The following is a 23,892-nucleotide window of genomic DNA, read 5'->3' on the forward strand; positions in this document are numbered from 1 at the left end:
TTGGCCCAACCGTGAGAGTGTGAAACTCTTGATCTCAGGGTTGTGGGTTCAAGCCCCACCTTTGGTGTTGAGATTACTTAAAAATAAATTTTTTAAAAAAATCTTATATGTTCCTCCCAGTAGAATATATACACTATGAAGGCAGCTATTTTATCTGGATCCGTAGCATGTAGAGCAGCACAATTTAGGCATTCAGTAAACATTTACTGAATGCATATAAAATTCTTAGATTGCTCTTCTTTGAATATTTTTTTAATGTTAAAAAATCAGAAATCTTTGGATAATATGGAAGGCACAAAAGCCCAAAGCAGCCACTATAGAAAGATTCTTCTCTGGTGGGGCACCTGGGTGACTCAGCTGGTTAAGCACCCTACTTGATTTCAGCTCAGGTCATGATATCAGGATTATGAGACTGTGGCCCGCATCATTCTCGGTGCGCCGTGTGGAGTCTACTTAAGATTTTCTCTCTCCATCTCCCTTTGCCCCTCCCTCTGCTTGTGTGCTCTCTCTCTTAAAAAAGAAAGAAAGAAAGAAAGAAAGAAAGAAAGAAAGAAAGAAAGAAAGATTCTTCTTGTGAAAATATGTTTTCCACATCTATAAAGAACCTCTGAACACTAGAGGCATGTGTGATCAATGCAGAACTTTTATTGTCAGTTGACATCCAAACTTCATTTTTAAAAAAATATTTTATTTATTTATTAGACAGACAGAGATCTCAAGTAGGCAGAGAGGCAGGCAGAGAGAGAGAAGAGGAAGCAGGCTTCCCGCTGAGCAGAAAGCCCGATGCAGGGCTCGATCCCAGGACAGTAGGACCATGACCTGAGTTAAAGGCAGAGACTTTAACCCACTGAGCCACCCAGGTACCCCCTAAACTTCATTCTTTTTTTAAAAAAAAATTATTTATTTATTTGATAGATAGAAATCACAAGTAGGCAGAGAGGCAGGCAGAGGCGTGGGGAGGCAGGCTCCCTGCTGAGCAGAGATCCTGATGCGGGGCTTTATCCCAGGACCCTGAGATCATGGCAGAGGCTTAACCCACTGAGCCACCCAGGCGCCCCCCTAAACTTCATTCTTAATTGTTTATAATATATGAAACATAATGGGTGTCTATTAGCTCATCATCGTCATTTATTAATTAAAAGATTTACCTGAAAATTACCTGAAGGAAGAGTCTCTTTCCTCATCAAAAATTAGAGATTACTCAGTAATTTATTAGGAGAGGTGTAGTTGGGGTTAATATATAATAAATAACATATATTACATGTAATATATGTTACAGAATATATAATGCATATATTATATAAATAATATATAATTTTCAAGCATCATAAGTACTTTGAAAACACATAAAGTCAGTTAATGTATATCATGAAATAAGTTTATACTTACTATGTGATATGGGTGAATGTTTTGTGTCATTTTGCAAGACGATTGTGAGGGAGTATTATGATCACTAGTATTATTCTGATTCAATTGACAGCGCTCAGTCTTGTTCTTGGCAATGAACTTACAGGGTTAACAAAAGCCTGCTGTTTGAAATTATGTAACTTTGTTTTTTTCACTATTTTGCTCAAACACTTCTCTTTTTAGTATAAATGACTAAGTATCACATAAGGTTCAATGCTGATTATCAAAGGTATATAATTAAAACAAATTATAAGCTATGATTTTGGGCAAGTCGTTCAAACTAAAGGATGGTTTTCATATTGGAAATTTAGATAATAATAGTTGCCTCATAATTTGTTAATAAGATTAAATGAAGTAACATATTTTAATGTATAATGCCAGCATCTGTCATTTCCTGACTTGTTAATTTTAGCCATTCTGACTGTTGTGAGGTGGTATCTCAGTGTGGTTTTGATTTGTATTTTCCTGATGCCAAGTGATGTAGAGCATTTTTTCATGTGTCTGTTGGCCATCTGGATGTCTTCTTTGCAGAAATGTCGGTTCATGTCTTCTGCCCATTTCTTGATTGGATTATTTGTTCTTTGGGTGTTAAGTTTGCTAAGCTCTTTATAGATTTTGGACACTGGTCCTTTATCTGATATGTCATTTGCAAATATCTTCTCCCATTCTGTCAGCTGTCTTTTGGTTTTGTTAACTGTTTCCTTTGCTGTGCAAAAGCTTTTGATCTTTTTTTTTTTTTTTTTTTTTTGGTGAAATACCAATAGTTCATTATTACCCTTGCTTCCCTTGCCTTTGGTGATGTTCCTAGGAAGAAGTTGCTGCAGTGGAGGTGGAAGAGGTTGCTGCCTGTGTTCTCCTCAAGGATTTTGATGGATTCCTTTCTCATATTGAGGTCCTTCATCCATTTTGATTCTATTTTTGTGTGTGGCATAAGGAAATGGTCCAGTTTCATTTTTCTGCATGTGGCTGTCCAGTTTTCCCAACACCATTTATTGAAGAGGCTGTCTTTTTTCCATTGGACATTCTTTCCAGCTTTGTCAAAGATTTGTTGACCATAGAGCTGAGGGTCTATTTCTGGGCTCTCTATTCTGCTCCATTGATCTATGTGTCTGTTTTTGTGCCAGTACCATGCTGTCTTGATGATGACAGCTTTGTAATAGAGCTTCAAGTCCGGAATTGTGATGCCACCAACTTTGGCTTTCTTTTTCAATATTCCTTTGGCTATTCGAGGTCTTTTCTGGCTCCATATAAATTTTAGGATTATTTGTTCCATTTCTTTGAAAAAAATTGATGGCATTTTGATAGGGATTGCATTAACTGTGGAGATTGCTTTAGGTAGCATAGACGTTTTCACAATATTTGTTCTTCCAATCCATGAGCATGAAACATTTTTCCATTTTTTAAAAAAAATATTTTATTTCTTTTCAGCGTAACAGTATTCATTGTTTTTGCACCACACCCAGTGCTCCATGCAATCCATGCCCTCCCTAATGCCCACCACTTAGTTCCCCCAACCTCCCACCCCCTGCCTCTTCAAAACCCTCAGGTTGTTTTTCAGAGTTCATAGTCTCTCATGGTTCACCTCCCCTTCCAATTTCCCTCAACTCCCTTCTCCTCTCCATATCCCCTTGTCCTCCATGTTATTTGTTATGCTCCACAAATAAGTGAAACCATATGATAATTGACTCTCTCTGCTTGACTTATTTCACTCAGCATAATCTCTTCTAGTCCCGTCCATGTTGCTACAAAAGTTGGGTATTCATCCTTTCTGATGGAGGCATAATACTCCATAGTGTATATAGACCACATCTTCCTTATCCATTCGTCCATTGAAGGGCATCTTGGTTCTTTCCACAGTTTGGCAACCGGCCATTGCTGCTATAAACATTGGGGCACAGATGGCCCTTCTTTTCACTACATCTGTATCTTTGGGGTAAATACCCAGGAGTGCAATGGCAGGGTCATGGTGAAGCTCTATTTTTAATTTCTTGAGCAATCTCCACACTGTTCTCCAAGGTGGCTGCACCAACTTGCATTCCCACCAACAGTGTAAGGGGTTCCCCTTTCTCCACATCCTCTCCAACACATGTTGTTTCCTGTCTTGCTAATTTTGGCCATTCTAATTGGTGTAAGGTGGTATCTCAATGTGGTTTTAATTTGAATCTCCCTGATGACTAGTGATGATGAACATTTTTTCATGTGTCTGATAACCATTTGTATGTCTTGATTGGAGAAGTGTCTGTCAATATCTTCTGCTCATTTTTTGATATGATTGTCTGTTTTGTGGTGTTGAGTTTGAGGAGTTCTTTGTAGATCCTGGATATCAACCTTTTGTCTGTACTGTCATTTGCAAATATCTTCTCCCATTCTATGGGTTGACTCTTTGTTTTGTTGACTGTTTCCTTTGCTGTGCAGAAGCTTTTGATTTTGATGAAGTCCCAAAAGTTCATCTTTGCTTTTGTTTCCTTTGCCTTTGGAGTCATATCTTGAAAGAAGTTGCTGTGGTTGATATTGAAGGGGTTACTGCCTATGTTCTCCTCTAGAATTCTGATGGATTCCTGTCTCATGTTGAGGTCTTTTATCCATTTTGAGTTTATCTTTGCGTATGGTATAAGAGAATGGTCGAGTTTCATTCTTCTACATATAGGTGTCCAGTTTTCCCAGCACCATTTATTGAAGAGACTGTCTTTTTTCCACTGTATATATTTTCCTGTTTTGTTGAACATTATTTGACCACAGAGTTGAGGGTCCATATCTGGGCTTTCTACTGTGTTCCACTGGTCTATGTGTCTGTTTTGATGCCAGTACCATGCTGTCTTGGTGATCACAGCTTTGTAGTAAAGCTTGAAATCAGGTAACATGATGCCCCAGTTTTATTTTTGTTTTTCAACATTTTCTTAGCTATTCAGGATCTCTTCTGGTTCCATACAAGTTTCTGGATTATTTCTGGATTATCAAAGAGCTCCAGCTCTTTGAAAAATACCGGTGGAATTTTGATCGAAATAGCATTGAAAGTATAGATTGCTCTAGGCAGTATAGACATTTTAACAATGTTTATTCTTCCAATCCAAGAGCATGGAATGGTCTTCCCTCTTTTTGTGTCTTCTTCAATTTCTTTCTTGAGTGTTCTCTAGTTCCTCAAGTACAGATCCTTTACGGTTAGGTTTATTCTCAGGTATGTTATGGTTCTTGGTGCTATAGTAAATGGAATCGATTCTCTAGTTTCCCTTTCTGTATTTTCATTGTTAGTATATAAGAAACCCACTGATTTTTGTACATTGACTTTGTATCCTGCCACGTTACTGAATTGCTGTATGAGTTCTAGAAGTTTGGGCTTTTGGGTTTTCCATATAAAGAATCATGTCATCTGCGAAGAGAGAGAGTTTGACTTCTTCATTGCCAATTTGGATACCTTTTATTTCTCTTTGTTGTCTGATGGCTGTTGCTAGGACTTCTAATACTATGTTGAACAAGAGTGGTGAGAGTGGGTATCCTTGTCGTGTTCCTGATCTCAACGGGAAGGCTGCAAGCTTTTTCCCATTGAGGATGATATTTGCTGTGGGTCTTTCATAGATAGATTTGATGAAGTTCAGGAATGTTCCCTCTATCGCTATATTTTGAAGCATTTTTATCAGGAATGGATGCTGGATTTTGTCAAATGCTTTTTCTGCATCAATTGAGAGGACCATGTGGTTCTTCTCTCTTCTCTTATTGATTTATTCTATCACATTGATTGATTTGTGAATGTTGAACCATCCTTTAGTTCAGGGATGAATCCCACCTGGTGATGCTGGATAATCTTTTTAATGTGCTGTTGGATCCTGTTTGCTAGGATCTTGTTGAGAATCTTAGCATCCATATTCATCAGTGATATTGGTCTGAAATTCTCCTTTTTGGTGTGGTCTTTGCCTGGTTTGGGGGTCAGGGTAATGCTGGCTTCATAAAAAGAGTCTGGAAGTTTTCCTTCTGCTTCGATTTTTTGAAACAGCTTCAGGAGAATGGGTGTTATTTCTTCTTTGAAAGTTTGGTAGAATTCCCCAGGGAATCTGTCAGGTCCTGGGCTCTTGTTTTTTGGGAGTTTTTTGATCACTGCTTCAATCTCATTACTAGATATCAGTCTTTTCAGGTTGTCAATTTCTTCCTGGTTCAGTTTTGGGAGTTTATAGTTTTCCAGGAATGCATCCATTTCATCTAGGTTGCTTAGCTTATTGGCATTTAACTGTTGATAATAACTTCTGGTGATTGTTTCTATTTCCTTGGTGTTAGTTGCAATCTATCCCTTTTCATTCATAATTTTATTAATTTGAGCTTTCTCTCTTTTCTTTTGAATTAGTGTGGTCAATGGTTTATCAATCTTGCTGATTCTTTCAAAAAACCAGCTTCTAGTTTCACTGATACGTTCTATTGTATCTCTAGTTTCTATCTCATTGATCTCTGCTCTAATCTTGATTATGTCTCTTGTGTGTGGAATGGCTTAATTTTTTGTTGATTTTCCAGTTCTTTAAGGTGTAGAGGCATCTGGTGTATTCTGGATTTTTCAATTTTTTTGAAAGAGGCTTGGATGGCTATGTAGTTCCCCCTTAGGACCGCCTTTGCTGTATCCCACAGGTTTTAGTTGGAAGTGTCTTCATTCTCATTGGTTTCCATGAATTGTTTCAGTTTTTCTTTGATATCCTGGTTGACCCAAGCATTCTTAAGGAAGGTGGTCTTTAGCTTCCAGGTGTTTGAGTTCCTTTGGAACTTTTCCTTGTGATTGAGCTCCAGTTTCAAAGCATTGTGATTTGAGAATATGCAGGGAATAATCTCAGTCTTTTGGTATCGGTTCAGCCCTGATTTGTGACCCAGTATGTGGTCTATTCTGCAGAAGGTTCCATGTGCACCTGAGAATGAGTATTCTCTTGTTTCAAGGTGGAATGTTCTGTATATATCTATGAGGCCATCTGGTCCAATGTGTCATTCAATGCTCTTGTTTCTTTATAGATTTTCTGCTTGGATGATCTATTACTGACAGAGGTGTGTTAATATATCTTACTATTATTGTATTTATATTTATATGACTCTTTATCTTGATATGTAGTTTTCTTATGTAGTTGGCTTTTCCCATATTGGGGGCATAAATATTTACAATTGTTAGATCTTCTTGGTGGATGGTCCCTTTAAGAATGATGTAGTGTCCTTCTGTATCTCTGACTACAGTCTTTAGTTTAAAATCTAATTTATCTGATATGAGAATCACTACCCCGGCCTTCTTTTGAGGCCCATTGGCTAGAAAGATGCTTCTCCATCCCTTCACTTTCAGTCTAGGTGTATCCTTAGGTTTGAAATGGGTCTCTTGTAGACAACATATGGATGGGTCCTGTCATTTTATCCAATCTGCAACCCTGTGTCATTTTATGGTCACATTTAAGCCATTCACATTGAGAGTGATTACTGACAGATACTTTTTTATTGACATCGTGTTACCTTTGAAGTCTTTCTTTCTGTAGATTGTCTCCATATATTTCTGTTCAATGATATTCTTAGGATTTTTCCTCTTTTATATAACCCCCCTTAATATTTCCTTCAGTGTCGGCTTGGTGGTCGCATACTCTTTTAAGCCTTGTCAGTCTTGGAAGCTCTTTATCTCTCCATCCATTTTGAATGTCAGTGTTGCTGGATAAAGTATTCTTGGCTGCATGTTCTTCTCCTTTAGTGCCCTGAATACATCTTGCCAGCCCTTTCTGGCTTGCCAGGTCTCTGTGGATAGGTCTGACATTATTCTGATGGACTTTCCTCTGTATGTAAGGAGTTTCTTTGTCTTAGCTGCTTTTAAGCGATCCTGTCTACAGTTATGATTCCTCATTCTTACTATCAGGTGTCTTGAGGTCTTTCTAGATTTTATAATCTTGGGGGGAAGACCATTCTGCCTCTAGTACATGAATGCTAGTTCCATTCGTGAGATTGGGAAAATTTTCATGGAGAATTTGTTACACTATATCTTCTAGTCTTCCTTCTTTGTCCTCTCTCTCAGGGATTCCAATAATTCTGACGTTGGAACGTTTCATGGCATCATTTATTTCCCTAATTCTGTTTTCGTGGTTTCTAAGCTGTTTGCTCCTGGCTTCCTACTGATCCTTTCTCTCTATCTGTTTGTACTCCAGATCACTAATTCCATCTTCTGTCTCAGTTACCCTAGCTTTTGGAGAATTTAGATTAGATTGGAACTCATTAAGAACATTGTGAACATCATCCATGGTGGCTTTCAGTTCTGTCCTAATCAATTCCATTTTGTCATTCATGTCTTTCTCCAACCTAGCAATCTCCTCTTGCCTGGATAATTGTTAGCCTGAATTCCCTTTCTGACATATTGTCTATGTCAATAGCCATTCGCTCTGTTGCAGAAGGCCCATCCTCTGAATTTTTCTTCTGTTGGGCATTCCTCCTCCTAGTCATTTTGGTGAGGGATGGCTGAATGTATTGACCATGGTGCAGGCAAGGTGCACCCTGGGATGCTTCTGAGCAATCAAGAGTCCCCACCGAAACAAAAGAAAAAAGAAAGAGGAAAAAAAAGGGGGGGAAGAAAGATAAAATAAAAGAGAAGGCCCAGCCCAAGTGGGCCCCAAGGTAAGATTTATGAAGTATACAAACAAAAACAGACAAACAAAGAACTGTTAAAAGTGGATGACAAGAGAAATATATATATATATATATATATATATATATATATATGATATCAAAACAAAAAAAGAACCTCATCAAAAAGAACCCCAAGTATAAGATTACTACCAGGACAAACACAAATACATGGGTGATCAGAGTTCCTTGGTAGGTAATCGGCTCACTTTAGGATACAGGTTAAAACGGCGCCTCCTCCTCATTCCCTACCATCTTGTGTCCCCCCAGAAACTTATATTTAAACAAAAAAATAAGGTTAAATACAGTGAAAGGATAAAATATGACTATAGCAATGAAAATTTAAAAATATTTTTTTAAAAAAGTATCAATAAAATAGTTAAAAACATTAAATGAGGAAAGAGGAAAAGTTAAAAAATTGATTAAGAAAAGATGAAATAAAAAATATTTAACTTTGCAAGATGATAGAATCATGGGAAAAAAGGCATGAATTCTGTTTTGCTTTCCCCTGGCACTGGAGATCTGCAGTTCTCCTTGATCAGTGAACTTGGTCTTGGCTGGATGTTCTTGCTGATCTTCTAGGGGAGAAGCCTCTTGCAGCAATTCTCATATATTATTGCCCAAGGTGGAATTGCACCACACTTGTCAGGGACCAGGCTAGGCAATCTGTTTGGGGTCCTCTCAGTAACTTTTGTTCCCTGAATGCTTTCTGTAGAGCTCTGGATGACGGGAATGAAAATGGTTGCCTCCCAATCTCTAAGGGGAGCTGAGAGCTCAGGGCCTCATTCCTCAGTGTGCCCTCAGAGAAAAGCAGTCAATCTCTCCCATTTCCCTGGTCTCCAGTCATGCTCCTTGCTCATTGGGCCTGTGACTGAGCATTTCTATCTCTGGTGCATGGCCCTGTTTGGAGTCTCCAAACCCAGAAGATTCCTGCCAGAGCACCCCCCCCCCCGCCACTCCTCCCAGAAGAGGAAGGAGGGAGTCTCCCCAGATCTGTCACTTGTGAGGTCCCTGTTCAAAGAGTAGTGGTCTGACAGTGCCTCTGATCATGGTTTAAGGTAACCTGGAGCTGAGAACCCCTCCTTGGCTCCATCTCTATAGCTGGCTTCTCTGTTCCTATACCTGGAAGCTCTGCCACACTCAGCCCCTTGGTCTTTCTGTGATCCCACAGATCCTGAGACCACACTGTCCCCACGAGGATGCCACCCCAATTTAGTCTCTGGAGCAATGTCCCTCCATGGAGCAGATTCTAAAAGTTTCAGTTTTGTGCTCTGCTGCTCCACCACTTGCCGGGATCTGGCCCCTCCCCCCACGGTCTATCTTCCCATCACTTTGGATTCACTTCTCTGCATGTCCTACCTTCCAGAAAGTGGTCGATTTTCTGTTCCTAGAATTGCTGCTCTTCTTTTCCTCTATCTCCTGTTGAGTTTGTAAGTTTTTGGAATGGTTTGATAGCTAGCTGAATGCCTGGGACCTAATGATATTGCACTCTCCTACTCCTCTACCATCTTTCTTCCTCCCTCCAGGTCAGAATTTCTATGTCAGAATTTGGGAACTAATCTTAAAGAAAAAGTTTTCAGAGAAATCAGTTGTTTAAATAACAAAGGGTCCACAAAATAAAAAATTATCTAAACCATGGCTACATTATTAACCAGAGAAAACATGCTTTCTAATAATCAAAGAAGAAAATAACATAGAGACTATTAGAAATTTTAGGCTTCTCCAGAAATAAGGACCTTATTGCTGATACAAATTCTAAGTAATGAAAAACACAGAATCACAATAGAATAGAATAGAATAGACCTATAGAATCAGTCTTATAGGCAGTTGATTCTGTCATGGCATTTGGTTTATTTTCTTTCCAGAAAAGGAGTTAAACACTAAATTCACTAAATTCTTTTGACTGTAAACATTTCCAACAATTTTTTCCCTTCAGTGTTATTGTTGATACTAATTTTAAAAATGTTAATCTTGACCATGTTCTTTCCAGTTTCATTTTGTAATTGATTTCTAGTTTCATATCATTGTGGTGGTAAAAGATGCTGGATATGATTTTAATCTTCTTAAGTTTATTAAGGCTTGATTTTGTGGCATCACACATGATCTGTCTTGGGGAATGTTCCAAGTGACCTTGAGAAGAATGTGTATTCTGTTGCCTTTGGATGGAAAGTTTTGTATATATCTGATAGATCCTAATGTGGTCCTTTAAGGTCATAGTTTCTTTATTCATTTTCTGTCTGAATGTTCTATCCACTGATGAAAGTGGGGGTATTAAATCCCCTACCATTATTGTATTGTTATATATTTCTTTCTTTAGAACTGTTAATATTTGCTTTATATATTTAGGTGTTCCTATGTGGGATATGTAAATACTTATAAATATTATATCCTTCTATCATCATGTAATGCCCTTTTTTGCCTTTTGTTACAATCTTTGTTTTAAAGTCTATTTTGTCAATTCAAGTATAGCTATCCCAGGTTTCTTTTGATTTCTATCACCATGGAATATCTTTTTCCATCCCTCCATTTTCAGTATGTGTGTGTACTTACGTCTGAAGCAAGTCTCTTGTAGGCAGCACGTAGATAGGTCTTATATATATATTTTTTTAATTTTTTATTTTTTATAAACATATATTTTTATCCCCAGGGGTACAGGTCTGTGAATCGCCAGGTTTACACACTTCACAGCACTCACCAAAGCACATACCCTTCCCAATGTCCATAACCCCACCCCCCTTCTCCCAACCCCCCTCTCCCCAGCATCCCTCAGTTTGTTTTGTGAGATTAAGAGTCACTTATGGTTTGTCTCCCTCCCAATCCCATCTTGTTTCATTGATTCTTCTCCTACCCACTTAAGCCCCCATGTTGCATCACCACTTCCTCATATCAGGGAGATCATATGATAGTTGTCTTTCTCTGCTTGACTTATTTCGCTAAGCATGATACGCTCTAGTTCCATCCATGTTGTCGCAAATGGCAAGATTTCATTTCTTTTGATGGCTGCATAGTATTCCATTGTGTATATATACCACATCTTCTTGATCCATTCATCTGTTGATGGACATCTAGGTTCTTTCCATAGTTTGGCTATTGTGGACATTGCTGCTATAAACATTCGGGTCTAGTGTATTTTTTTAAATTCAGTTATTATATTCTTCAGTTCTGTGACTTCTGTTTGAAACTGTTTTATATTTTATATTTCTTTGTTGATATTCTCACTGTGTTCAGCCATTCTTCTCTTGAATTCAGTGCGTATCATTATAATTATTACTTTGTATTGTTCCTCAGGTAAATTACTTATGTCCATTTCAGTAGTTTTTTTCTGAGTTATCTTTTTGTTTTGTTTGCAACACATTCCTGTGTTTCTTCATTTTGCTTGACTCTCTGTGTTGGCTTCTATGCATTAGATGAAAGAGCCTCCTACCCCAGTCTTGAAGGGTTGGACTTGTGTGGAAGTAAACCTCATAGTTCAACTCTGCCCTAGCTTTTGGTTGTCTTTCAAATCTTTGTGATTGTCCAAGCAGACTGTTTTATTTTAATAGCTCCCAATAGTTGAGAGTATATCAAGACCCCCCAAAGGGAGGATCTCATAGCACCTAGATTCAGGTTGATTGGAAGCCAGCTTCTCAGACAGCACCTTGTATAGAATGCAAATGTATACAGTACTGTGCATGCAAGTGCAAGCCGCACTGCCCCCAGATCCCTCAGGCTATCTGGAGGTGAGAAGGAGAGCACAAGGATAATGCCTGCCTTTTGAGATCTCAAGAAAGGTTTACAGTCAGCCCTTAGATATGTGTTTAATTAGATATATTTTTTTCAGTTTGCAGCTATAGTGATAAGCTAATAGGCCTTTTTTGCAGAATTATTAAGCTCCTGGGTCTGTCGCTTCTTGCTGTTTCTTGGGGGTGGGAACTATTTGAGAGCCTTTTCTTTGTTGGTTACAGTTCTGTTGTAGCTGCAAGCTTAAGACCAGCTAGCCACCAGAACCAGGTGATGTAGAGGTTTCCTTTGCAGGGTACCATAGCAGGGTACCAAAGAAGGGCATAACCTTCTTTCTGTAAGATACTGGTGAGCTATAATGAGGTGAAGGGAGAGCACAAAGATTGTATCAACTGGTCTCTGTTCCCTGAGAAAACCTTTGTGTTACTGTATAAGTGTGCCAAACCCTCAGGCCAAATTTACAGGCCAAGCAAATAGGCCTCTTTGTCAGAAAGGGGGGATATATTTCAGTCTGCTAACTATGCAGGGCCTGGGAATATTAGTCTGCCAAGAACTGTCTCTTGGTCCTATGCAAATCTGAGACACAAATCCCACTGCCCTTGGAGCCAGGCAATTAAGAGGCCTTTGCGTGGCAGCTGCAAACACCAAGTCACCATGCATATGTAGAAACTCTCTTCTGGGAGATATTAGTACTGTAGAACATGGCAGAAGGATAGCACAATGATGTCCATTGGTAAGAGCAAAGAGGAGAGGAGTGCAAAGAAGAGACCTCCCATGAGGAAAAAAAAAAGAGAAATGATAAGGAAAAAAAATAAGAAAACAAGAAGAAAAGAAAAAAGCCACCCCCCCCCCCCAAAAAAAAAGAAAGAAGAGAGGAATAAAGAAAGACTGCACCTGCTGGCTTTTTAGCAAGGCAGAGGGAGTGTAGAAAGATGATGTTCACAAGCATCGGTACTCAGTGTTCCAGCATGCACCTGTCCCTCAGACCAAAACTCAATATTAAAATGAGTCTCTTTCACATAAAGTCAGGACATGTTTCAAAGGATTACTAATGTGCTGGGTCCTGGGGCAGGTGAGTCTGCATGGGCTCTTTAAGAGTTATTCCTTCTGTAGGACTGCTGACAACACTGACCCCTTCTGTGGCTCTCCATCTTGTTTCTCCTTGAATGGCCTCGCTTGGGGATGAGCGTTCCAGGCCTTGGAGGTCAGTGTATGCTCTGACCAGAATGTGGGAACGCTTGTTCTGCTCTTCTGTAAAGTTGCTTAGATAACTTCTTGTAAAGTTAACATAGTCACTACTCTCCTCCCCTTTCTGGCACACAGTTGCCACCAGAGGGCTGCTAAAGGTTAGGACATTTTGACCTTACCACAGTGCACTCTGCACCTCCTCTTGCTCTGTAAAATCTGTGGGGTAAGATCCAGACTTGGCAGACAATAGCTGCACAGCACTTGGATCGTTGCCCACCTGATCCCCCCTCAGTAAGTTACCTGAATAAAACGTGCATGAACTGTATGGAGTCACATGCCTCATTTTCCTGGTCTCTGTCTTCTCAGTTTGAAGGATAATTTACCATCCCTCTTTCACCCTCAAACACAGAGTTTGCCACAGCCCCATCAGTCTTCAAAACCAGATGCTTTGGGGATTTTTCTCTCAGGTGCTGGTCTTAAAAGTTGGGGTGCCTGATGTGGGGTATGAGCCCTTCATTCCTCAGAGAGAAACTGGGTTTTGAGTTCTCTCCTGCTGAGGCTGCCTGGGCCATGGGGTTTATGGTGAGATTGTGTCTTAGCCTCTCCTACCTGCTTCCATGGGTCTTCCCCCTCTTTTGCCCTGTGTAAAGGGGTCTGCCACTTTTAAGTTTTTTTTTTTTTTTTAAGATATTATTTGACAGAGAGAGAGAGAGTGTACAAGTAGGCAGAGAGAGAGGGGGAAACAGGCTCCCCACCTAGCAGAGAGCCTGATGTGGGCCTCGATCCCAGGACCCGGGATCATGATCTGAGCCAAAGGCAGAGGCTTTATCCCATTGAGCCACCCAGGCGCCCCTTAAGTTTTTTTTATTGTTTTCTTTTCAGAGGAAAATGCTGCACCTGTAGCTACAGACTCAGTGTGTCTGTGGGAAGAAGTGAGTTTAAGAACTCCCTATGTCACCATGTTGAATCGGAACCTGCATTTCTTATATTTGTTGTCCTCTTATATTTGTTGTCCACATCTCATGGTGTGAAGGAACTTGTGTGTTTGGGTTTGAGAACATGGAGACATAGAACACCGTCATGATATGGGTCATCGAGGGCTTAATTCACTTCAGAAAAGCATGCTGAATTACAGAATGCAGAAGGACCCCCCCCCCCCAAAAAAAAAACAGGTCAGGAAGCAAGAAAATCTTCAGATTCATAGGTAACTAAAATTCAGAAATATAAATGAAAATTGTGATTGTAATGTGATGGAATCCTCCCTTTGTCTCTTTTTTTAAATACTTCTTTTCTTGAAATATGTGAGGTACATGATTATCACCCCTTGTTTATTTGAGAAAAGCTTATGAAGACACGTGAGCAGAAGGTGAGTTCCCATGCAAGGGAGGCAGGAAGGGCCACACAGAAGGGGACCAGGAGAGAACAAAGATGAGTTCCTGCAGTTACACTGGGGCTTCCAGGTCAAGGAGAGAGCAGAGGGAGCCATAGGGAGGACAGGTGCTGCAGGGTCACTGAAGCTGGGCCAATCAGATCCTAAGAAGGCACTGTATTTGTGGAGGAATGAGAACGGGAAGCCTTTCATTCTGAGAAGAAGGTGGGAAGGAACGTTCTTCCTGGAGTGTCACCATCTCCACGTCAGCTCAGGAGACCTGCAGAGACAGAGCAGAGTGTTGTTTCCAGACCCACCTCTCCAAGCAGCCTCTTCCTTCTCCCAGGGCCTTGAGTTAAAGCACTGCAGCAAGAAGAAGAATGTATTCTCAGGTCTCCCTGAGCCAGTGCTACTTTTGAGTGCAGACCATTTATTAAGTGGAGAAAAGGAGCTTTACTGCAAACTGCTTCCCATTATTTCTGTCTCCTGGCTTGTCTCTACTATTGGTTCTAGGAGACCAAGTCTACCTCTAAAAGAGGATTAAAGAGCATTACCTGTTGGCTGAAGTCCAGAGTGGCCTGAAAAGAGAGGGGGAACATATACTTAAAAGTATAGAGGCAAATCTGTCCCCAGATACAATGTCCCCAGCTCCAGAGCCCCGCTTTAGATTTCTCTAACACCACAACCCGCACTGAATGATGCCACGGTGGAGAGGAGACCAGGAAGTGGGAGGTGTGACCCAGGAAGTTTCTGTCACACAAATCCAGTGTGATTTCACTAGTGATGCTTCCTGCATTTGCCCCAGGTTTTCTACCCATGATCTCCATGCCTGTTAATGTTTTTCTTATCTCCACAGGCCACAGCGTATTATACTTCAACACAGTAACCATGGAGTGTTGATTTCTGGATTTCTGGGAAATCTGAGGTTGACCAGGTTAGGATAGGTATTATACACTGACAGGAGAACTAACTTAAACAAAGCCATGTTTCTTCCTCTAGAAATGTCCGGTGGAGACTCACCAACAGGTGCCTTACCCTTCTGATTCCTGAAATAGATGAACAGCCCCACCACGAGGAAGAGCAGACCCACAACAAAGCCTCCAGTTCCACTCAGCAGCTTGCTCTGTGCAGAGTCAGACTGTGTCCCTAAGAGAAGATGCTGTTTTAGTGATTTTTATTCGAAATCCAACTTCTTTGATGGAGACACGGGGATTCAGAACTTTGAGAATGGGGGAAGAAGTCTGCCCTAAAAGAACTAAAATAATTGGACATTACCATAAAAGAGATTTAAAAATCACACTGAATATGTACAAGATTCAGGCAATGAGCTCATTTAAATATCACAGCTCTGATAAACCCACTACTTCAACATCGGATGGATGAGGAGCCTACGACTCCATGAAGCTTCTCCAGAGTGACAGAGCTAACAGAAAGCCCAGCTGAAAGTGGATTTCCCTCATGTCAGGAAGGTCCCTCCACTGTAGATTACCTACCTCTTTGGAGATCACAATGAACAAGTCAAAGCCAACAGTACCAGAAGCAGAAGCTCAGCCAGAGGCAGGGGACTGGTGCCCAGGGTCAAGGGGAACCATGACCTGTGATATCGTGGAGGGATCAAAACAGGGGATGACCTCTTTCTGCCTGCAAGGCATAATCCCCTCCCTGGGAGTTAGGCATTTGAGAAACAATTACCATGCTACCCCCAGTGATCTGTGCTGAAGAGAAGAGATCATGGAGCAAATGAAAACATGGTGTAAGGAGGGAGAACCCTGACACTCAGGAAAAGCAAAGTCCCCTCCCTAGTGGGTGAGGAACTTAGGAGATCAGAAAGCTTCTCACTCCATTCCACGGTGACAGGGCTCATCAAACTGGGGTGCTCCACTTGGCAGGTATAGACCTCTCCTCTCTGAGGAACTGTCTCCAGCATCACCAGGGTCTGGAAGGTCCAGTCTCCATTACGGATTGGGCCTGTGGACACGACTCCAGACTCCTCTTCCTGGCCATTCCGGAACCACCTGACTTCAATGTGGCCTGGACAGAAACCATTCACAGAGCAGATCAGGAGGTTGTGGTGCTTCAGGGACTGGGTCTTCCCAGGATACACAGTCACTATAGGCTCCACTAGAAGAGAAGAGGTAGAGGGACTCAGTGAGGACGACAGACTCAGTCTCCCTGGTTGGCTGCCTGGCTGCCTCTGGTCGCTGTTCCCGGGCTGAGTCTCAAGCATGCTTTCCCCAAAGCTGGCCATGTGGCCCAATAAGAGCCAGTATCACGAGTCTTGAATTTAATCCTGACCGTAAGGGTCCATTAGATTTGAGAGATATTGGAGAAACTTGTGGTCTTTTCTTTTTCATAGTGTACAATACTTATTCACTTGTTGAAGTGTTTACAAATCTTTGCCTAACATAAGAGATATGAACTGAAAGTGTCACTTCTGGAGCTAGGCTGCCTGGGTTTAAATCCAAGCTCTGACTCTTACTGGTTGAGCCTGGGAGAGTTTTCAAATTCTTCTGTGCCTTAGTTGTCTCACCTACAAAGGGGGGGAATAATACTAACTACCCCTTGAACTTTTATGAGGTTCATTGGGTCCACAATATGTAAAACATTGGCTGGAACTGAGCCTTCACGATATGTTAACTATTTATTGTTTTTGTTACCTATGAGAGAAAATATGACTCAAAGCATTATGAAGAAATTGGGGAGCAGCAGTTGTTTGTGGGAATGTTGGTGCATTCACACCTTTGAAAATCACAGAAATGGTTCTGCCCTGGATTGCAGGATTAGACAGAGGTGGTTTTATATATCTCTGAGTTACAGAGGGAAAGAAGGAAAGTCATTCATTAGAAAGTTCTTATCCTTATACTCAACTAATCATTCTCTGTCCTTATTGGAATTGTTATCATTTTATAGTTTTCTCTTTTTCTAAACTGATATTTGAAGCATCTGGGATTCATTAATATTGTGTTTAATATTTGAGACTACCTCTGATACTACCAGGCCCTCAATTAATACAATTGGTATTTAAATTGGTATTTAATATTAAATTAATACAATTGGTATTTAAAGTACCATTTTAAAGAAATGGACAACTTTTTTTTTTTTTTTTAAAGATTTTATTTATTTATTTGACAGGCAGAGATCACAAGTAGGCAGAGAGAGAGGAGGAAGCAGGCTCCCCGCCAGGCAGAGAGCCGATGTGGGGCTCAATCCCAGAACTCTGGGATCATGACCTGAGCCGAAGGCAGAGGCTTTAACTCACTGAGCCACCCAGGTGCCCCAAAATGGACAACTTTTATATAATACCACAAAATAGCAGATTTAAGATTGGTGGTGAATCATTGCCAACAATTTTACAGTATATCTCAGTAAGTAGAAATGTATAAATTCTCAACATGGAAAATAAAACAGAATCATATATATACCAGAAACTGGAGGAAATGCTGAATCAAATTTCAGCTAAGTGTTAAGAATTCTACCACATAGCGGGGCGCCTGGGTGGCTCAGTGGGTTAAGCCTCTGCCTTCGGCTCAGGTCATGATCTCAGGGTCTTCGGATCAAGTCCCGCATCGGGCTCTCTGCTCAGTGGAGAGCCTGCTTCCTCCTCTCTCTCTGCCTGCCTCTCTGCCTGCTTGTGATCTCTCTTTCTCTCAGATAAATGAATAAATAAAAAATCTTTTAAAAATCTTATTTAAAAAAAATAAAAAGAATTCTACTACATAGGGAACACATAAAGTCACTGAAAAAAACTGGGATCTCAGAGATAATGGATAATAGATAATACTTAGAGCAGTAATTACAATTGGCATTTAAGTATGTGAAAAAATTAGAAGAATCTCAAATAAAAAAAAAGAAATTTCCAACTTAGCGTCAACTTTGAAAAAAAAATCTAACAAAGGGGAATGTGAGGTAAATTGTTTTAACTGTACAAAGTAATAGTATTAGCTACTTACATGATATTAGCATAAAAAGAGAAACCTCAGTATATTAATGATAAGAAGAAAAATTAGAATTTAAAAGGTAGTTTTAAAATAAATTCAACTGTGTGAAAACACTGTCTCTAAGAAAAAAAAGTACCCATAAATTTACCTAAGAGAAGCCTTAGAGGGAAGATGTGACTCAAAGTTTCTCCCAGCCCCCCAAAATTTGTCTTTTATATTTTTTCTCAGTGAAATGGTTTTGCACACAGTACACTTACTTCAGGGTTTTCAGAATTAAGAAGGAACATATACCATAAAAATCCTAGAAAAGGGGCATCTGGGTGACTCAGTCAGTTAAGGGGTTGCTTTTGGTTCAGGTCATGATCCCAGGGTCCTGGGATTCAGCCCCATATGGGGCTCCTTGTTCAGAGGGGAGCCTGTTTCTCCTCTGCCTGTGGCTCCCCCTGCTTGGGCTTGCTCTCTCCCTCTTTCTCTGTGTCCAATAAATAAAATCTTTAAAAGAAATCCTAGAAGAGAACAGGCAATAAATTTTCAGATACTAGCCATAGTAACATTTTTCTAGATATGTCTTCTAAGGCAAGGGAAACAAAAACAAAACAAACTGTTGGGACATCAAAATAAAAACCTTTTGTACAGTGACAGAAATCATCAACAGAATAAAAGCAACCTACTGAACAAAAGAAGATATTTGCAAATTATATATGCTGTAAGGGGTTAATATCCAGAATATATAAAGAACTTAAACAACTACACACACACACACACACACACACATACACACACACACACACACACACACACCTGGCTGGCTCAGTCAGTAGGGCATGCAAATCTTGATCTTGAGGTTGAGTTTGAGCCCTATGTTGGGTGTAGAGATTACTTAAAAATAAAAACATCTTTACAAAATCTGATTAAAAAATGGGCAGAGGACCTGAATAGACATTTTCCCAAGGAACACTTACAGATGGCCAACAGATAAATGAACAGATGCTCAACATAACTGATCATCAAAGAAATGCAAATCAAAACCACAATGACATATCACCCCATAGCATCCAGAAAGGCTAAAATCAAAAAGAGAAGAAATTACAAATGCTGGCCATGTTGTAAGGAAAAAGGAAACCTCACACACTGTGTCCTCCCCCACGTCCACTCTCCCGACCCATCCCCCACATCCAGGCCCACAGCCCACCGCGCACTCATTTCCGTCCTCCTCACTCACAGCGCACCCCTCCCACTCTTCCCACAGTCACACACAGACACATCACAGTGTCCCAACAGTCACACACAGACACATCCACACAATCACAACCACGCATTCCCCACAGCCGCACACGGACACAACCACACTCTTCCTGAAATGAGCTCTCAGAGGGGACCCTCCTGCCCTGGACTGGCTCCTGCCCTGGACTGGCGTGTTCCTCCTGGACGGAGTCTCTTTCTGTCTCTTACTCATTCCCTGGCTCCCCGCCCCTGCCGCGCTCACCCGCCGCTGCACCAGGAAGCTCGCACCCACCCTGTAGTTGTGTCTGCACACGGTGTGCACCTCGGACCTCTTCAGCTCCATGAAGTCCTTCTGGCTGTTCCAGGACTGAGCGACGGGCAGCCCCAGCACGGTCACCGGCCGAACTCCCCCACGTCGCTGTCGAAGCGCACGTCCTCTATCTACTCTTCGCGGTTGTAGAAATACCTATTCGCAGCCGCACCCGCTCCGTGCCGTTGCAATAATGACACTCCGACTTCACCAGCAACAGGAAATGTGCTGTGGGGACAGAGACGATCCGGTCACCCGCGGGCTCCCGGAAGACGCTGACGGCGGCCCCCTCGCTGGCTCCCCTGGCGCCCCCAACCACCAGCACACACCGCCCGTCTTCCCTCTGCGGGCGGCGGGAGAGGCGGCCACTGGGTCCCCGGCTCGGCGGCGGACCCCCAGCCTGAGCAGTGAGGACACTTGACTCTCACCGCCTCCTCCTGGACGCCTATGGCTGACAGACACCGGCCTCCCTCCTCGCCTCCCACAGCCCTTTCCCCCGCCTTAAACGTGTCCCACCTGCTTCCCCGCCCCCGGAACACTCGGTTTAGCCTGAGCTGGCTCAGGCCCCTGCTGCCCCTGCGAATCCAGAGAAGGAAACAGAAGCGTCCCCTCCTCTCCCGGATCTGAAAATGCAGGGAAAGTGACGCACAAAACCCAGCCAGGCCAGACTTTGTGCGGGGTGAAAAATGTCACAGGAGACCTGTGCAGTTCTAGAGCCGAGAATAATTGGATGATCTCAGTTTCCTTGGAGTGCCAGAGAGGTGGTCTCAAGGGTGACATTCCAGATGTGACATGAAAGATTAAGTAGATGTGAGCGAGAAGGGGTGTGTGTGTGTGTGTGTGTGTGTGTGTGTGTCTGGGAGCAAGGGGGGGCCTGTTTCAGGTAAAGGTAATAAATTGAACAAAAGCTTGAAAGAATTGATGGTGAACCTGCTTAGGAAACCAGAAGGAAAGTTCACTGAAGCACAGATATTGAGAGGAAGGAAGGGAAAAGATTACATTGGAGAAGTCACTTGGGGCTGGGCCCTTAAAGCCTGTGGGTGATAGTAGGATTTTTATTTTGTACTAAATGTAGTGGAAAACCATGAAGAGTTTTAAAGAGAGAAAAACCATGGTCCAATTACAGGATCACAATCCCTTTTCTGAATTTTCAATCAAGATAGCTCAGAAAATCAGTTTTTTTTCTTGTTTGTTTTTGGTGCCAAAACTCATTTGGTAAATCTGACCTGATGAATTAAGGAGTCAAATATGTCTCAGAGCTCTTACTTATCCTTCTGTAGTTTAATATGTGTAAACATAGTTATCTATGATATAAATGTATATATTTTGGTGTTTTTGTCTTTATGTCATTGCAATGTGAAAATAAAGCTAATTCCTTTATCAGGACCCATAAATGGAGGTCACTCCAACATTCCACCCATATCCCAAATCTAAACTTACAGTCTGCACTTATAGAAAACACCTGTCAAGGAAACAACATATACCAGTTACAATTCTCCAACTTGAGTTTAGCTAGCTTACCTTCCCCCCGAAAATAAGACCTGGTAACCTTATAAGGAAAACCCCAACCTTTTAGCCAATCATGCATGGTTTCCACGTTCCCTCTTCTAAAGCTCTATAAACTCACACTTGCCCAAATACCTTGGGAAAAGGGCTCCACAGTTTTTGAATCACTTTACTCCCCTAATCCATGGATTATTTTCCCTTGGATAAAGGATATCAAACATTTTACTAAATTGATTTAGTTTTGTCATTTGTCAATGCCAAAAAGAGTTAAAGAATAACCCTGTGGTTAAAAGTGAGGCAGATAAATGGAAGCTCCTGATATCATCAGTGGTCTAGAAAGTGGAATTACTGCAGAAATGTGAAACATTATACTAAAAAATATTTGTTGCTGTCACCACCATTTAAGGTTTAAAAAGGCAAGTTGTTGAAAATTAATACAGACTGTGTGAAATAATGAAAAATTTGGCTTAAAGCAAAAAATAGAAATGAAGAGTTGCATTTGTTTTGATTAAATGCATTCAACAAAAAAGTGAATTTTTGCAACTCTCTAGTTTTTTAAAGTAATGAAACAAACTAATATGACCTCTTCTACTTTGATCAATTTTTAATATCCATAACCTTTTTTCTTCATTTCCAAAATAGATTTAATAATATCATATTCTCACAGTGTTATTACCCAGTATGAAGTTAAATAGTGACTCTTCCTATGCTGATCACATAATAATTCCCCAATATATATAACCATTTTAATTTTCATAACTCCTATGAATGTAAACTCATAAGCTCTTTCTACCTAACCTCCTAAAGCAAATAATATCTTTGTTATGATTTGGCAATTTTCTTCTATTAATTTTATCGCTAATTACCATTTGAACATATAAAGGCAGAACCATTGGTTTATGCCTAATAATGGAGTATACATGAACTTAATACAAAAGAACTCTGCTGACTTCATAGAAAAGAGGGATTTTCAACATACTTGGATTTATGGATTTATAGCATATGATCTGTGTTTTAATACTATGTGACACTGGGTAAATCACTTTGAATTTTAGATTCCATAGATATATAGGTTTTTACCTGCTATAGATAGGATAGGGTAGGCATGGGAATTATATACTGATATTTATAGGCCTGCTACATGGTAACTGCAAAATGTTATGATGCTTTATGCTGATAGAGATCAGATTTGTGTTTTTCATTACTCCATCTTCATCACCTAGGATAATAGCTGGTGTAGTGTGGGTTGCTAAAATATTTCTCCTATGAATTAAAGGCTTTTTGCACAACAAGTCACCTTTGCATGCAAGGTCACTCCAGTGTTTTCTTGCTGATGACTGAATGTTTCTGATTCTTAAGTTCTCCCAGCTTGTCTTCAAGTTCTTTTATTCTTATACTGTAATGACTGACTTCTTGATCCCAGAGCACAGGCTTTCCATGAGGTCAGCTACTCATAAGAGTCATCTCTAATCCATCTTTTATTTCTTTGGCTCCCATTGTTTTTTCAAATGCTCTGATCTAGTTTTTATCTTAGATACTTGATTGAATCTGCAAATGTCAAATCCACCAAATCCAGTTCACTTCTCTGTCATGTTTCACTTCACCCACCTCTTAGTGTTACTTATCTGGTCACTCTCTCCTCCTTGAAAAAAAAAAAAACCCACTTTCCTTGACTTCCATGTATGTTGGTTTTCCTCTTTCCATCACTGGTACCATTCTCAGTCCCTTTTGCTGACTCTTTAGTTCTTGCATTTTCTTGTCTTCTACACACTCTGTCCCTATGAGACCTCCTCTCCTGGAATTTAAAACAGTATGTATATCAATGACAGCAACATATCCACCTCTAACCCTGGCCCCCTCCTAAACTCTAGTCTTATATATTCTACTGAATGCTGAGAGTTCCACATAAATGTCAAGAATAATTTCAAGCTTAAAAAAACTTTATTTTTAACCATCACTTGAAATAATTTCCTCCCTCAGTCTTCCCTATCTCAATAAACAGCATCAGCATCCACCTAGTCATTATGGAAGACAAAATCCTTAGGGAGAAGCTTGATTTTCTACCCACTCCACTCATTTAATTTATGAACATGTCATATAAAAATCTATCCCAAAACTGTTCACTTTGCTTTACTGCTATCTTTGTCACCCACTAGTACACTAAACAAAGCCATAAGCCTGTCTTCCCTGAAGAATTATATCATGTTCCTAGATAGTCTCCCTGACTCCATTTGTGAACTTCTACAATCTCGTTTCAAATGGTGGTTAGAATAGTTTTTAAAAAATGTAAATGGACTTAACTTTATCCCTTCAGTAGTCCACATATCTCTCTAAATAAAAATGAAATTTCTTACCATGGCCATCAGGATCTAATATGAACTGGCTCCTTAACTTCCTCTCCAACCTCATCTTATGCTACTCCTCAATTTGCTCACTATGCGTCAGCTACTCTCATCTTCTTTGTGTTTTTTAAACTCAGCAAACATCTTCCCATACTTAGGCCTTTCCCTCTCCCTGGAATACTTGTCACTTAGATCCTTCAAACGACTGTTTTATTCTCATCATTCATGTGTTAACTAGTGTCACTTGCCAGGAAGAGCTCTGTAGCCCTTGTGCTG

At 40.6% G+C, this 23,892-nt stretch overlaps 1 pseudogene; it reads right to left on the reverse strand.

Moving 5' to 3' along the window:
* Positions 1-14,237: 14,237 nt before the first annotated feature.
* On the reverse strand, positions 14,238-23,683 carry LOC116589398 (annotated as a pseudogene).
* Between the last annotated feature and the right edge of the window lie 209 nt (positions 23,684-23,892).

Source organism: Mustela erminea, chromosome 4, assembly GCF_009829155.1.
Source record: "Mustela erminea isolate mMusErm1 chromosome 4, mMusErm1.Pri, whole genome shotgun sequence".
In the NCBI taxonomy this organism is placed as follows: Eukaryota; Metazoa; Chordata; class Mammalia; order Carnivora; family Mustelidae; genus Mustela; species Mustela erminea.